Raw genomic sequence first — 14,892 nt, forward strand, 5'->3', positions numbered from 1 at the left:
TTAAGTTCTCCAACTCTGACTTCCTCACACGTGTGTTCTTCGTATTATTTCTAGATTAGGGCCACAGATGACCTCTGGGGCCAAATATGTACTCATTATTCTGTGTGCACTGGTGTGTGTGTGTGTTTAGTCCCTCTAAGTGTTTTTATCTGTCCCACGAGGAATTACACAGCTCATCGACAATTATTCAGACTCCACGAGTGAAAACAAAGCGGCGGCAGCAGTAGTGTGAACCAGGAAAAATGTTCGATGGGATCACCTGATGACTCAGAGAGCGACGCCGACTGTAGAAGTGTTGGATCTGTTAAAGTGTAACTTCTTCGTCACCTCGGAGAGATGAGGTGGTGGGAGGAAGACGGCGATAGTAAAGAAGCGACAGACTGAATTAAACCTGGAGTAAGGATGACGAACAGATCGACAGACTGTTTGAAGCGGAGACGGTTTATGCTGAACCTCCTCTTAAATGTCCCAAAGATGCCGCGAATAATCACCAAATCAACTGCGTCGGAGTGTGTAAGTGTGCATATGTGTCAGCGCGTCCCCGATGGACCCACATACACACACCACATGACACCACCACGCAGCAGCAGTGAGCTTCCCCCGTATGTCTGTGACATGTTTGTGATGCATCCATGTCTTTGTGTTTGTTGCTTGTGGCTTTAAAAACGAGGTCCCTCTCAGGAGTCCATGTTAAGTTTTCACATTAACTACATTTTGTTTAAATGTTTTTTAAGTCTTTTTTTATAGTGACTTCAGCTCAAAAAATATGGCGATCGTCAAAAAGACAAACACAAGGCTTCAAACGTGGCATCACGGTGGCTACATATGTTTCTTTCATACAGTAAATGGTAAAAATGAAGCTACATCAAACACAAAGCTTGAGAGAAGCTTTTGTTTTTTTGTTAGTCACCTAGTTGCTTCATCTCTTTGGTCCAGGCTGAAATATTTCAACAACCATTGGATGGATAAGCACGATGTCTGGTACATTTATAGTCATTGCTCTCAGATGATGAATCCTAATGTCTTTGGTGATACCCTCATTTTCTGTCTAGCGCCACAACGAGGTTGCCATTTGTGGTTTGGAGTTAAATGTCGTATAAACCATCAGATAGTTTGCCATGAAGTTTGGTGCAGGGTTAATAAACTGTTTGCATATGTGTTCTACCACTAACAAAGTTTGATTCTTATTTAAGCTTACATGTTTTTAATATTTCTTTTTTTCAAGTGTCAAATACAAACAAGAACATCACCTCGACAATGCTGGCGGGCTATATGACGACATGATAACACGACTCAGAAAAACTGCGGTCCAGATTTCAGCTTGTTAACGTCGCTGTGGTTCTGTCGCTGGTGATTCTCTGTCAACTAGCAGCCAAACATTAGCATGCAAATGTCGTCACTGTAAGCATTTTAGCATGATAACGTCAGCATTTAGGTCACAGCAACTGCTGTGCATTGTTGTAGCATCACAGAGCTGCCATCATGGCTGTAGACTGTTACTGCCCTTTACCGACATGTGCTGTCTTGGCTTGACTCTGTTTGACTCGGCTGGTCAGCCTAGTACAGCAGCGATTCACATCTCTATACAACAGGTTTACCCACCCAAAAATGTCTTTAAATTATGACTTGCTTTTCTTGAGTCCATGAGGTTTAAAAGCAGCACCCTCTTAAGCGCTGTGCAGGGGTTGTAAGTAGCCACCCACTTATCATCATGGAATTTACATGCTGTTGTCATGAGATTGCTCGGCATCTACCATTTATTGCTTGAAAAAAGATACGACAAAAACATTGCTCAACTGCAACTGCATGTTGGCAAATTGTTCCTGAATGATGAAGACGCACATCTGACATCACTGCAACCCACATGGAGGCCTTCAGCCACATTTTGACCAGACTCCAGAAATTGTCAATGTTGGTCACAACTTGTCAAAACTCAGTGAGTTTAAGCTAATAATGAAAACACAAATTAACGGAGCATGGTTTGACTCAGCGCAGCCGAAAGTGCCAAAGGAAAACCCATATTAATGATATTTCTGCAGTTGTTACACATGCATTTCAGGATTGGTTACCCCAATGTGTAACCACAAAAAATGTACTGTTTCTCTCTTCCCTCTGTGGTGACATCAAAGCAGAGCAAGAACATGGGCTGAACTAGACATACTCTTCATAAACCTTAATAGTGTCTGACCAGCATTCAGTAATATCAGGAAGAAGGGTTTCTGGTGTAGGTTTAACCCTCTTTACTGTGTGCTGCCAATAAATAGTCATAAACAACTCCAAGTCTTTGAAACATTGCAAGGATTGTTGTGGGTTAGAAAATGTTTTCCTGCTTTATTTTCTGTATTTTTCAGTTTCATGCAGCCATTCTCATCCTCGATCCCTGCATTCATTTCATGGCAGACAATTTCAGAGGTCAGCTTCATCTTCTGACTGCATTGCAAAGGGGACCACTTTTTAAACTTCTGTATTCTCAATTGTTTATCTTTTATTCATATAGAAAATCTTCTGGAGATTGAAAATGCTCTTCTTTCTCTGACAGACCATTGTCTCTCTCAGAGAGGGCCCAGGTGGAGTGGTTTGACTCCTAAAGCCGGCGTAATGATGGGGCTCTGAAAGGGACGTGCTCTAATGAATTCAGGTCAGGGTGTTATCTCTGGGCCTTTGCTAAATTGTTTCTATGAAATCGGTTTCGCTCGGTAAGAGCTGGTGCAAGGAGCCAGCGGAGGGAGCCGATTCATTTCCACAACATACAAATTGTCTGTTGGTTCAGTCCACCTCAGTTGTCAGTGATACTTGAAAAACCTTGAAAGAAAGCCTGTCGTGAGCTGCAACGACTAACGGAGATCCATTCTGCCTGACAGACATTAGACAGGTTAACCAAGCGCAACTCTCAAAGACCTCTGAGCCTCAGGGGAGAAAACTAGGAGATGATGCTCAAGATGACTCATATACTGTAAAACTTTGATTAAAAGTCTGAGCTAACATTTGCTTAAATCAAAATCAACAGGCTTATATCTGGGACAGGTGTCTATATGGGATGAGCTTTTAATTTCTTTATCAAAAAACTGTTGCTCAGCAAAGATGGGGAAAAAATTGAGGAACCAGTGGTGACATGAAGTTTTCATACTCTTTAGTGACTTACCACTCAGAGTAAACACATACAGTGGCTCCTCTGGCAGCAGCACATTGTCTCTCTCCCTCTCTATTTTCTGCCGTGTGCACGCAGGAATTAGAAATCGGGGTTGTCAGGTAATTTTGTTATGAGCTTGTTGTAATGTAAAGCTATGTGACGCTGGCAGCTCTAGAAAAACTATAAATATGTGAACGTACAACAGTCAATGTAAAATAAGTGCAGGTCTGTGCGTGTGCAGCTGGGTCTGATGGTCAGTGCTGAGAGACTAATGTCACACAGATTCAATGGTACTTTTTTGTAGTTGGCAGTTGTTTGGATGTGTAATTAGTGTTTGATTTTATTTGATTTGTTTGAGTTGATTTTTGATTTTTTTTTTGTGCAATTAATATTTTAATAGGGATCTATGGGGTTGACTTGCTCTTGGAGCCATTCTCATGTGGACGTTAGGGGAACTGCAGTTTTTGGCTCTTTGCTTAGGCTTCATTTTTCAGCCTCAGAGGTTGCCACTTTATTTCTACCTGGTAAATAAAGACATTGTCATTTTTTATGTTTTTAACCTTTTCATGAAACACCACAGCAGTTAATTTCCCCAACATGTTCACCATCCACCCCAAAAGACATCCTTTAGCTTGTAGCTGCTGATTTTATTCAACTCAACCTTCAACTCCAAAGTTGTAGCAGGATCAAGAATAATTGTAATTTAGTTTTTTTTTTAACTTTGTTTAAAAAATGACCAATAAACTTACCTTCTACCTTCATTCTACCTTCTACTTTAAGAATAACCAGCAGCTGTATGATTCACTGATCAAGGCCACCACTGCCTCCAGGATAATGATAGCACCCTTCTGGGATAATGGTCCTGACTTGACAATGACAAAATACAATACGCAACTCATTTCACTCAAATTAGCACACGTCGTCTTCTGCAAATTGTTATCCAGAGTTCCTTGGAGTACAATCAGCGTGGGCGGCCATTCACTTAGGTAAAGTTAGTGCCATGGTTGGAGCCATTGAGCTACATCAAAAATAAAATCCTTCTTCTGTCAAACCCATGAAGCCATACAGAAAACAGAGCATTTAACTATGTAAATGCTTTGAAACCTGGATCAATCAAATTATTAGAAATTGATTAATTCATTGAAAAAAATAGGAGAAATGATCAGAAAAATATTTATAACAATTAAAAGTATAAAAACATGTAATTTACAGATTTGCAGATGTTACAGAAAAATGTATATTAGGTGTATTAGCACTTTTTTAAGGTCATTTCTATTATTCACAGTTCAGAGAATGTTAAATAGCAGTATCACATTCAGCCAAGGATTTCTAAGTCCAAAATTGTTGTGTCTTGGCCATACTTTACTTTATTCTTGCCGAATGGGTGCCCTCGTGAACAACATGCACTCTCTGTGCCGATAATTCTACATCTTGTCTCGCCCTCTTCGGAAATCCCATTTACCTGTCAGCCTTGAAACAGTGCTGGTTCTTTTGTGCTTTTCTTTGTGATAAAGATTCCCATCAGGGGACTGGCCTTTGCTTTGACAGACAGAGGTGGGGAGGAGGAAGGAGGGAGGAGGCGTCAGAGCAATCAGAAAATACCCAGAGTAAGCAGTCAGAGTGATGAAAACATATTGAATGCTAACGGAGGAAAATTACCCTGAGTCAAATTGAATTTTGGTGCAGAAAAATGCACAGAGAAGAGAGAGGGGTCCCCGGCAATATAGGACTCTGTTTTGTTTTTATGATGCTGTTCATACGCTGCAGACATTTGAGACGTGTTCGCCTTAATTGCTGGATGTGTTTGAATATTCCGGAACACCTTTGCTATTTAAATGCTAATGGCGGTCGCAGAGGTAGAACGCAAAATAAAGGAAGTAACGAAATAACGTTTGATGTGCCTTCATTCAATCTCTCCTTCTTCCCGCTCTCCATCATCTCCCTTTCATCTCGTGGTCACTGATTTCGCCAGCTACAAGATTGGATTTGCTAATTGTGAGGTGCCCCACGATCAGTGATTACCTACAGGAGAAGCCATTTCCCTTCAGACCTTACCTCCCTTTTCTCTCCCTCTTTCTATTTGACACAAACTCTGAGTCTACTTTGGTACAAAGCTGTCAGCGGCACATCTGTGAGAGGCACGGGATGCGTGGGAGTGAACACGCGACGCTCGTATTGAGGGGCGGTTGTCATTAAAGTGCAGGTCTGGGGAATAATTCATCATGAAATGGTTGCTGTTGATCATTTGCATGACAGAGGGATACAAAATGATGCAGCCGCGGTGAGGCATCTTGCAGCCACAACTACCCATAAATCACTCTCACTCATCAGTCATTGTGCAGCATCCCCTTCCTGTGTCCTCCAGTTACACACACACACAAACACAAAGGGTGCTGGGAAATTAAAGGAGTCAGCATGTCATCTATCCCTCTGAGAGCGCACATGCCTTTTGGCCATTTGGTACACAACATGGTACCTAATCATCCTGATTCACCGAGTTATGATCCGTATGTTTCTCTGAGGATGACAGGAGGGGAGAGGGGTCCCCAACCTGGGGAGGACCCTCAAGAAGCCTGAAGTTCAATAAGAGCAAAAGCAGCAGCTTGAATCCTCTGACAGTCTACACAGGAGGTGTTCAGGCACAGCATAGGCCAGTCTAGTTTTGGCCACACTCAACTCAGAACATAATCACTGTAGATATGAGAGTTAAATACCTCGAGGTGCCACTTCAATCAAGCAGGGGAGGGAACTTTTAAAGGGGTCAAGGAACTCGTAAATCCGACTTCATTTAAACAGACTGCAATCATCCTTTGTGTTGTGGCGTTGTGTTGTGCAATCAAACTTCACATTTACAGTGGTGCCTTATAGTACCTTCAAAACTAGGCTTGGGTGGTATCCTGTGTTTACGGCATACCAGGGTATTTAAATATCCCAAGGGTGTGTGTTAATGTCGTCACAAATACAGAAACTCCTCTTTCTATTAAACTCATTGTACGAGTGCGCAGCATGCACCTCCAGAGCTCAGTCTCTAGTCTCTACTGGTGGAACAGGCAGCTGAGTAGAAGGACACTGCCACGCCTTAAGGCAGAGGGATAAGTTACAGGTCTGTAAACAGCCAGCAGCCAGCAACGGCAGAGAGATAGAGAGAGAGTTATCTAAATAGATAACTAAAAAGAGTAACTAAGAGTAACTCCAACGGACATGTACTTAGACCCTAGATTCGTTTTCGCCACAGACAGTACTGAGTCCTTTTTGGAGCAAGAGTGACAATTATGTATTGACCAACAAATGGCCTGCAGTTTATAGCTCCACCTTTTAGTATTGGATCAGTGTGCTCTGTTGAGTACCCCAACAGAGGGGTGACAAAAAGTGGGCACGGTAAGGAACACTGCTAACGATACTATCCATCAAACTGAACTGAACTTGTTGGGAGAGGGGCTTTATTGTTACCATCCTAGGGCACACCTGTGTAGTAATGATGCTGTTTAATCAGCCACACCACACCTGTCAAGTGGATGGATTCTCTTAGAAATGGGAAAGTGCTCACTAACACAGACTTTAAAAGAGAAAAATATCTATTGAGGGCATGAAAAAGTCTTATATTTTCAGCTTAAACCTGTGAAAAGTAAGAGCAAATACAAAAGTGCAAAAAAGGGCAACATTTTTGCTCAGTATATATCAATATCCATATTGATAGGGCCTTTCTGCTGCACAGCAGAAGTCATATGCATCAACAATTACCCATTAAATCTTAATGACCTTAAACTTGGCTGCAGAAGAAAGAAGCGCTGGAATCAAGAAACAAGGCAAGACCTTCATCAACAGTTCAATCAATAAAACAGCAAATGAACAGGAGGTGGTGAGGATCATCCACTCTAACAGATTGTTTGAACCATGAAGACATGACGGATCAGTGCACTGAGGCCGTGTTCAGACGTGCGTGAAGAAACTCTACTATGATGCCACAGCTGAGGTACCAACGCAAAGGACAGTAAAAAAAGCCAAGCATGGGTGAACTTCTAACGCAGTGAAATGCAATGTCATTCAGCACAATGAAATACCTGCAAGTAGATACTTGTATTCTTGGTCATAACACCAAGAATCCATGACTCAAGCTGGCCTTCCTAGACAGGATCATCTCACCGGTACCTCAAACAACACAGGCCGTCTTTCCAAACTAAAATCCCGGTGAGCTGCCCCCACCACCCACCACCTCTGTTCACACTCAAAAGAGATAGTAAGACAAAGACAGAATACCAGAAAGCAAAAGTGTTCTTCCCTCTCATCATTAAAACAATGGGGTTAAAGGCTTAACCGTGGCCTCTTATCAAATCCCCAGTGGGTGATGAATGTGTCTTCTCTTTTGAACAGCGTAGGACCCTTGCTGATAAAGACAACCAGCGGCAAGAGAGAGAGGAAGAGTGAGAGACAGAGGGGGAAAAATTGAGAGACTATGCAGAGCGGAGCTCGGCTTATCTTCGCCTCTAATTAGCTACTGTATGTACAACTCTGCAGCCGGCAGCAATGTTGGGAATCCCAATGACTTTCTCAGCTTGTTTTTTTTTTTTCTTTGGTTTCGGAGGCATTGTGGAAGTGTGTGTATCTGTGTTCACTTGGCCTTGTTTGTATGAAAGTATCCTGAATGTAGGATATTAACCTTGGAGGAGGAGGAGGAGGAGGAGGAGGAAAGAAATCTAATTACAGTCCTCCATCTACGAGGAGAAGAGAGGCTGAGAGCACTGCTGGGATTTCTGCTCGCCTCTCGGAAAGGAGACACCGGTCTCCAGCAATTCAATCTTCTCTGAAGAAATTCTGGATGTGCGTAAAAAAACCTGCTCTCTCTAAATTCCTCAACAAGCAGGCGACCTACAGTTTTTTACACATCTTTCTTCCTCTGCTGGCAGTAACTAACTGCTGGCTGCACTCCTACACTGGAAGCTTGGCATAGGTTGGGGCAAAGAGAGCGTTATTTACTGTGATTACGGGTATGACAGTGACGAGGAAGCACAGACGATAACAGTAAAGAACTTCCTCCAGGGTGTTTTGGGCTTTGTGTGATTGTTACCAACAAACTGGCTCTGTTGTACTGACTAAAAAGTTTTCTACCAAGTAGTAAATATCCCCAGAGAAGTAAGAACAAGTTGTGTTGTTGTTTTGTTTACTGGTTGTCAAAACAGTTTGCAAAGCAACAAATAAATCACAAGCTTATTTGACAAGGTTTCCCATACATGGATGTATTTGCGGAGCTGGACCATTCATAAGGCGCACTGTTGAATGTTGAATACCGTTCGGTTATTCACTGCACCACAATCTGAGTGCAGCGCATACTCTGGGCAAGGGCTGAGTGTCACCATCACCGCTTTCCTGATTCGATTTTGATTTACCACGTCCCATTTTGAATTCTGATTCGATCAGGGATATTTCATTTACAATACCAATTCTGCTTAAAAGTCAAAGAGATTTTCTGAGAACTAATGCTGTTAATTGTACAAAGAGATAATTTTTTCGAAAACGAATAAACACTGAATAAAGTTTGTCCGCCTCCCTCTGCTGCTGAGGTAATCCACCGCTTGCAGGTAAACATACTGCTGGTAAATTTAAGATACGCAGCAAAATAAACAGTTTGACATAAACAGCTGCTGTTGATTTAGCTTGTTTGCAACAATTTGCTAGCTCAGCTTGCACACTGCGCATGCACAAAAACATGATGTTAGAGGCGGTGGATGAAAGAATGTGGAGGATCAGCCCCGACGCGCACACAGCAGTAAGAGAGGCTACAGCGCGATATTAATTACACCACAATGTTAAAAAGCAAGCAAACAGTTGCAGATAAAAGGGCCGGTAATGTCGGATCTTTTTAATACTACTGTCTTTTATAATTTAGCACTGGGGCTTATCTTTTACCAGTGAGATAAGGGGGTTAAAGCTTCACAATTGAAAGGCATATATTAAGAGGATTGGTCTGGGATTTTATGAATCCACATCGGATCATTCATATGATCACTTCAGATCGATTTGAATTGGAAGAATCGATTACTTTAACCAAGCTCTACTCCAGGCACAGACGGAGCATCTGAACGTCAATCGCACTGAAGGTGAAACTTACGTAAAAGTTTGCATTCACTCCCATCAGCAGCTCCTTTCACTGGTGGGCTCTAACTGCTCAACAGATCAATAATCCATCCTGTGACTCACAAACTGCTGCCGAGGAAAAAACGAACTCATGATGTGCACTGCCTGTGATGCATTCACAGACTGGCAAAGAAGTCAGAATTTAGAGAGAGAAACAACAACAAAAAAAACTCATCGAAACTCTGTTGAGTATTTGAGACATGTATTTTTCTAATCAGCTCTTTTTGTTTTAACTCAAAAAGATATTAAACACAGAGCAAGAGCACAATTAAAGGCCATATTGACTATCATCCAAATCACTGTCAAATCACAAACCATAGTAATTGCTAGTGCAATTAAAAAAAAGGGGAAGCACGTAGTCTAGTTGCCCAAGAGGGGGTCATCACGCAGAGACAGTGTGTCATTAATATGAGCAGAAATGCAGTCAACAGTTCCCTGGGTGGAACCGCTTGCTCTGATGAGCCACAGGAAGACTAATTGGTGTCCCACCTTTGCTATGTGCGCCTGTGCTGCTGAGATAACATATAGATACTCAGCATAGAATATATCATGCATACAAAAATGCACCGCTGCCTGACGATTTATATGCAAAACACACACAGAAACATGTACCAAATAAACACAATTACTCAAACGTCTCCCTAGAAAAAGGAGTAGGGAGAGAAATGAGAAATACCTCAGTGAGGGGAAAAAAAAATCAATTAAATGTATTTCTTTGTCTGCAGGGGACGATATTCTCTATTTCCATCATACGTCCCCGGAGTGGTGGGGGGTTGCAGCAATGACAACCTCACAAATGCTGAGCTCGATCCTCGGCTGCAAACACAGAAAGACACTTTTGGAGTGGTCGGAGTTACACACAACGGTGTGTATGACAATGATTTGATGCCAAAGACACATCTGAGCAATTAAAGGAAGCTTTCTGTCTTAAATCTTAAATTACAAGACAAAGGGCAAGGAAAGCTGTCCAATTTTACCTCTTTGTTCTCACCGGCTGCGGTTTCACTTCTACTAAAATAAGAAGTTTGTGGCAGCCAACTAAAAAGATATCCTTTTTGAACAACATCCATGTGTTCTTGGTACAAAGAAACACTGTTTAAGTATCATAAAGAGCTTTCCAAACTAAATTCTTCTTACACTATAGAACACATAATCCTTCCACTGTTGATAAAACTACATTTGTCTTCCAGGGACGGTGATATGAGAGCTGCCAGCACAAACACACATAGAGATTTATCCCTGTCAGCTGCTTACTTAATGAAAATCTCAGCAGAAAAATGACATTCATGCTTCATAGTGCCGATACATAACTGTTCCTGTGACTGGGAACTGAAGTGTGTGTATGTGTGTGTGTGAGAGGTTAACGACGCTGCCCTTTCCTGTAATGACAGTAATGATCAGCAGAGTATAAGAGCACATCTGGAGGCTTCAGATCTCAGTGGCGAAGACAGGCCAATACGGGAGAGACATGATGCATGAATAACGTAACGCAAAGAGCCGATGTATGTCCAGAAGAGACATGATTTCGCACGGATGAGAGGAAGCAGAGGCCCCTCACCGCACACTTGCCCTGGTGCTCGTTTCTCTTCAATATGCAGTAAATAATAAATCCTAGTTTTCTGCAATTCCTTGCTTGCTTTGTTTTTTCCTCTAAAAAGCCTCCAATTTCTCCACAGGGATATTTTTTCCATATATGGGAAGTGGAGGTTGACCCACTTTAGTGAAAATACAAAGATTATTTGAGTTTATTGGGCTGTCAAACCACTTATTTTTTGTTAAAAATTGCAGATTTGTGGTCAGTTGCAAAAAACACACCTGTCCTGCCCGTGGTCCCATCCTGCTGGCTGTCCCTTTTACACACAGACCTAAATTTGACGCTGTTATTAGCTTCACTGCCAGCTTAAAGGTGAGACAAAGTCTGTCCCCAGATTCTTTGATTGTGCCTTTTGAAGGGCGAGGTGGCATAATATTTCTGCCTTGAACAGATGGTGTATAAGGGGCTATAGATTGATTGGGGCCAAGATTTCACAGCTATAAAACTATATGTTACTGCTGGCTGTGCTAGTGTTGTATATTTTGTTTGGCAGTGCTCATGTTTTAATGAGAGTGAGAGCTCCCTCTGTTAGGATCTTTGTTTCCCTCCAGGTGCTGCGGGGTGACCCCTGCCTGAAGTCGCTGCTTTGGCCTGGCTAATCTAGAGCCTTGGCTTACCTAATGCTCTGGTAAGCCAAAGTTATGCTTTGGTAGTAAATTGTGTGATTTTGTCAGAGAAGTGAGCTGAGTAGTCGCTACAGTGGTATTTGTTTGTTGTCTGATTAGCTGCGTGCTAATTAGATTTTCTGTGTATGCGTTAGCATACTAATAGCCCCATGCTAACATTTCTCTAAATACTGTAAATAATTGTACTAGTATTTCACAAAGCTGTAGGGGGAAGCTGCTGAAGCTGAACACCTCAAGTTTTTATGTAGTTTATGGACTCTGGCTTAGCATTGTCTTTTTTGTTTGCTTCTTTTGTTTGTAGGGCTAGGCAGCGCTCTGGGGAGGACAGGTGGGTTTTGTTTGTTGTTTTGGCCTTGGTTCACCCTTAAATCCTTGCTTCATATAGTTGTTATTCACAGCGCTTGCAGATGCTGATTGTTGTAGATATTCTTCATATCCACTGTGATTTAGCAATAAATTGCTCAGTGTTTTTCACATTCACATTCTCCGTTTCACTTCTTATTATGCACTTTGCAAACCCTAGACTGGGGCATGATATCAAAACAGCCGATGACAAACTCTCACAGAACTCGTGCAGTGTTATCCAAGTCTCATTTATCCAGTTATCAATGCTACAAAACACATGACTTTTCACCATTCTCACATGAATATATTATAATATATTCTTATGGAAATGTAATGCGAAATGTATAATCCCAGCTCGATCATAAGTTGTCACAGAGCACAATGATGACTCCAGTCAGTTTCTTTTTGCCTCCAGGACACACTACAGTAGACTCAGACGTCACAGCATCAGTAACCAAGACACTCCTTGTAGCAGATGAAGGAGAGAGCAGAGGGAGCGTGAAAGAAAAACCGAGGGATCAGAGGAGAGAAGACAGAACTAAGAGACAGACAGAGGCTCTATTGTCCAGTAACAACTTGTTTGATTCCCTTAGTTCGGTCATCACATATTACTCTTGGATTTCCTTCGATCTTTACAGTAACATTGAAATTCTCAGCAGAAACTTCCAGAGAAATCAAGGACTCATACTTGACATTTTGCTTGAGCCCATCGTTATGTACAGGATCGTATGGGACAGAGAGGCGATGAGTAAAATACGACATGATAAATCACAGACCATCCGAATCACATCCCTCCTCTCACAGTAATTGGAGGCACCACATCGTGTACTTACACATATGTGCATAGAAACATGAGAAAGTCGTGTAATGTGCGCAGCTTTACAGCGCGCGGCAGCATGTCTGTCATCAATTATTAATAACCGTGTACATGCCCTGTATATAGTTCATACAGTGCAGTATGTAGTCTGAATTTATAATTGGCGGCAGGACGTGTGTGAACAGGGGTGGATGTTCTTCACATACAGTAAGACCTTCCCGCATATATAAAGCGTGTACGGAATGCCCTTTAAATCTTTAAACATATTCCTCAGAGGAGCAATCAGTTATGAGAGCGAGAGGTCATCAGACCAAAACACGATTAAATACAAGCTGGAATAATGAAATTAACACCCGACAGTCACCTTGATGCATGATTGAGAAGCATGAGTCCGTATGAGCCATCCTGTCAATCAGCCGTGCACAAGTGGACGGATATTGTGCATGTGTGTGCGTTCTTAAAGACTTATTGTCCTTGTGAGAGTTTCCCGGCCTGATACTCTTGTATCAGACTGTTATAAGCCGACAACAATGGCTTCTGATTATGGAATTATTCTCCTTACAGTGACTGAATGCATTAATTAATTCAATTGGGGCTCCTCCTGTGGTTCTGGCTAATGGCACATTAATCCTCTGTGCTGGGATCTTAACTGTGCTTATGATAGATATGCTGGAAATGAGCAGGTTTAACAGAAAAATTAGCGGAGAGGTATTAAGACAAGAAATTAAAGACTACTTCACAGCAGACAAAACCCATCATTAGAGAGTATAGGGCTGAGATTTTAGAGTTTTGGAAGCTGCTTGACTTTCAAAACAATAAAACAACACACACACAAAACAAAACAAAAAAAGAAACAAAGTGCCCAACCCATTCGCCCTAGACACCATATGTCCTTGATGTAGCAGAAAGGAGGACAAATGTAATTTCGTTTTTTAACCTTTGTTTAAAAATTTTAATTTTAGAAAAGGGGGTAGGATTTGATAAGTATTCACGTTCTTTAAGTCCTTTTTGGACATGAAATACTTATGAAAATCATAAAGGTCATCATTTTAATTATTGTTTATCATTGTTGTCGCCCTAAAGTTATTTTTTCTTCTGCATTTGTGAGAATGTGTAGCCTCAAAACATTTTTATTTGACATTTCATCACTTAAAATGTGCGTCACACATCTATGTCCTGGCACCTTTTCCTCTGAATCTTGTCAGACCTCAGCAGTGGTGGCTGGTCTCCCCAGCCAGGTTAGCTTTGCATTCCAACTCCAAAAAAGGGAAAATTCTCAGTGGAAAAATGAACAGTTAATAGTGCATGGGCACTGCCACGCTGCAAAGTTTAAGCACCAAATAGTCAGAAATAGTCCACTGAAGATGAACTACCATGTAGTAAAACATTAAGGGATGCCCATTTAGACCTGTTAGTGATCTTTTAACACGAATTTAGACTTAAAGATAAACTATAGTACTTTTGAACCTGGATCCAACATCCTCATGTTATCCTGAGAGACTGATAGGAACACAAATGTTTGAAAATAGTCCAGTATTGAGAGAGAGCGCTGCAACAGGCTGCAATGTAATCTTTACAGGCAATTGTGCACCGCTGGTTTATGTCAACAACAAGTGTTTATTTTTTGCCAATAATCAGGGTCAGATTGTTATTTTAGGTCTCCGGATGATCCCTACAGAGAAATTAAATGTTTTTCCTTACCTTTCACTAGTCTGTTATTATTTTGTTTTGTTCTGAAATCTTGAAGACTTTTTCACATTGTCAAAACCAGCTAAATATTCAGCCATGACATTGAAAATCTTTCAGATAACAAGAAGCTACACTTTCTGTATTCCAAAAAACAAGCTCTTCCCAGCACTTCTCTCGAAAACTCTTTCCACCATAGTTTTCCTGCAAAAAGTCACCTCTCAGATTTCAGAACAACATTTTTCCTTCAGTCAGATTTGGTCACAGTAGATTGTGATTACTCTGCACAGCATGCATGGGAATAAAATACAATAAATTATTCCTGAATACATTTCTTGCTTACCCTGATGAATAAGTCACTCAATTTGTCATTCGCTGTAGAAATTAGGTTTCAAAGAGGGTCTGAGAAGTCGCTAACTTCTGTTTGGACCTTTTGGGGAGGGGCTGAGCACATCCGCTGGGAAGCGGTGCACTTTATTGACAAAATAAAAGACAAAACGGGACCATTATTAGTAGACTTGTCAAGCTACACAAAATCCTTGTATCTTGATTATTTGTTTTG

At 41.4% G+C, this 14,892-nt stretch overlaps 1 protein-coding gene across 2 annotated transcripts in view; it reads right to left on the reverse strand.

The window, feature by feature from the left end:
* Window positions 1-14,892, reverse strand: part of cpped1 (calcineurin-like phosphoesterase domain containing 1) — a 55,824-nt gene that overhangs the window by 16,891 nt on the left and 24,041 nt on the right. The gene's annotated exons all lie outside the window — the stretch shown is intronic.

This window comes from Plectropomus leopardus, chromosome 19 (genome assembly GCF_026936395.1).
Source record: "Plectropomus leopardus strain MGB_pleo_1.0 chromosome 19, ASM2693639v1, whole genome shotgun sequence".
Classification (NCBI taxonomy): Eukaryota; Metazoa; Chordata; class Actinopteri; order Perciformes; family Serranidae; genus Plectropomus; species Plectropomus leopardus.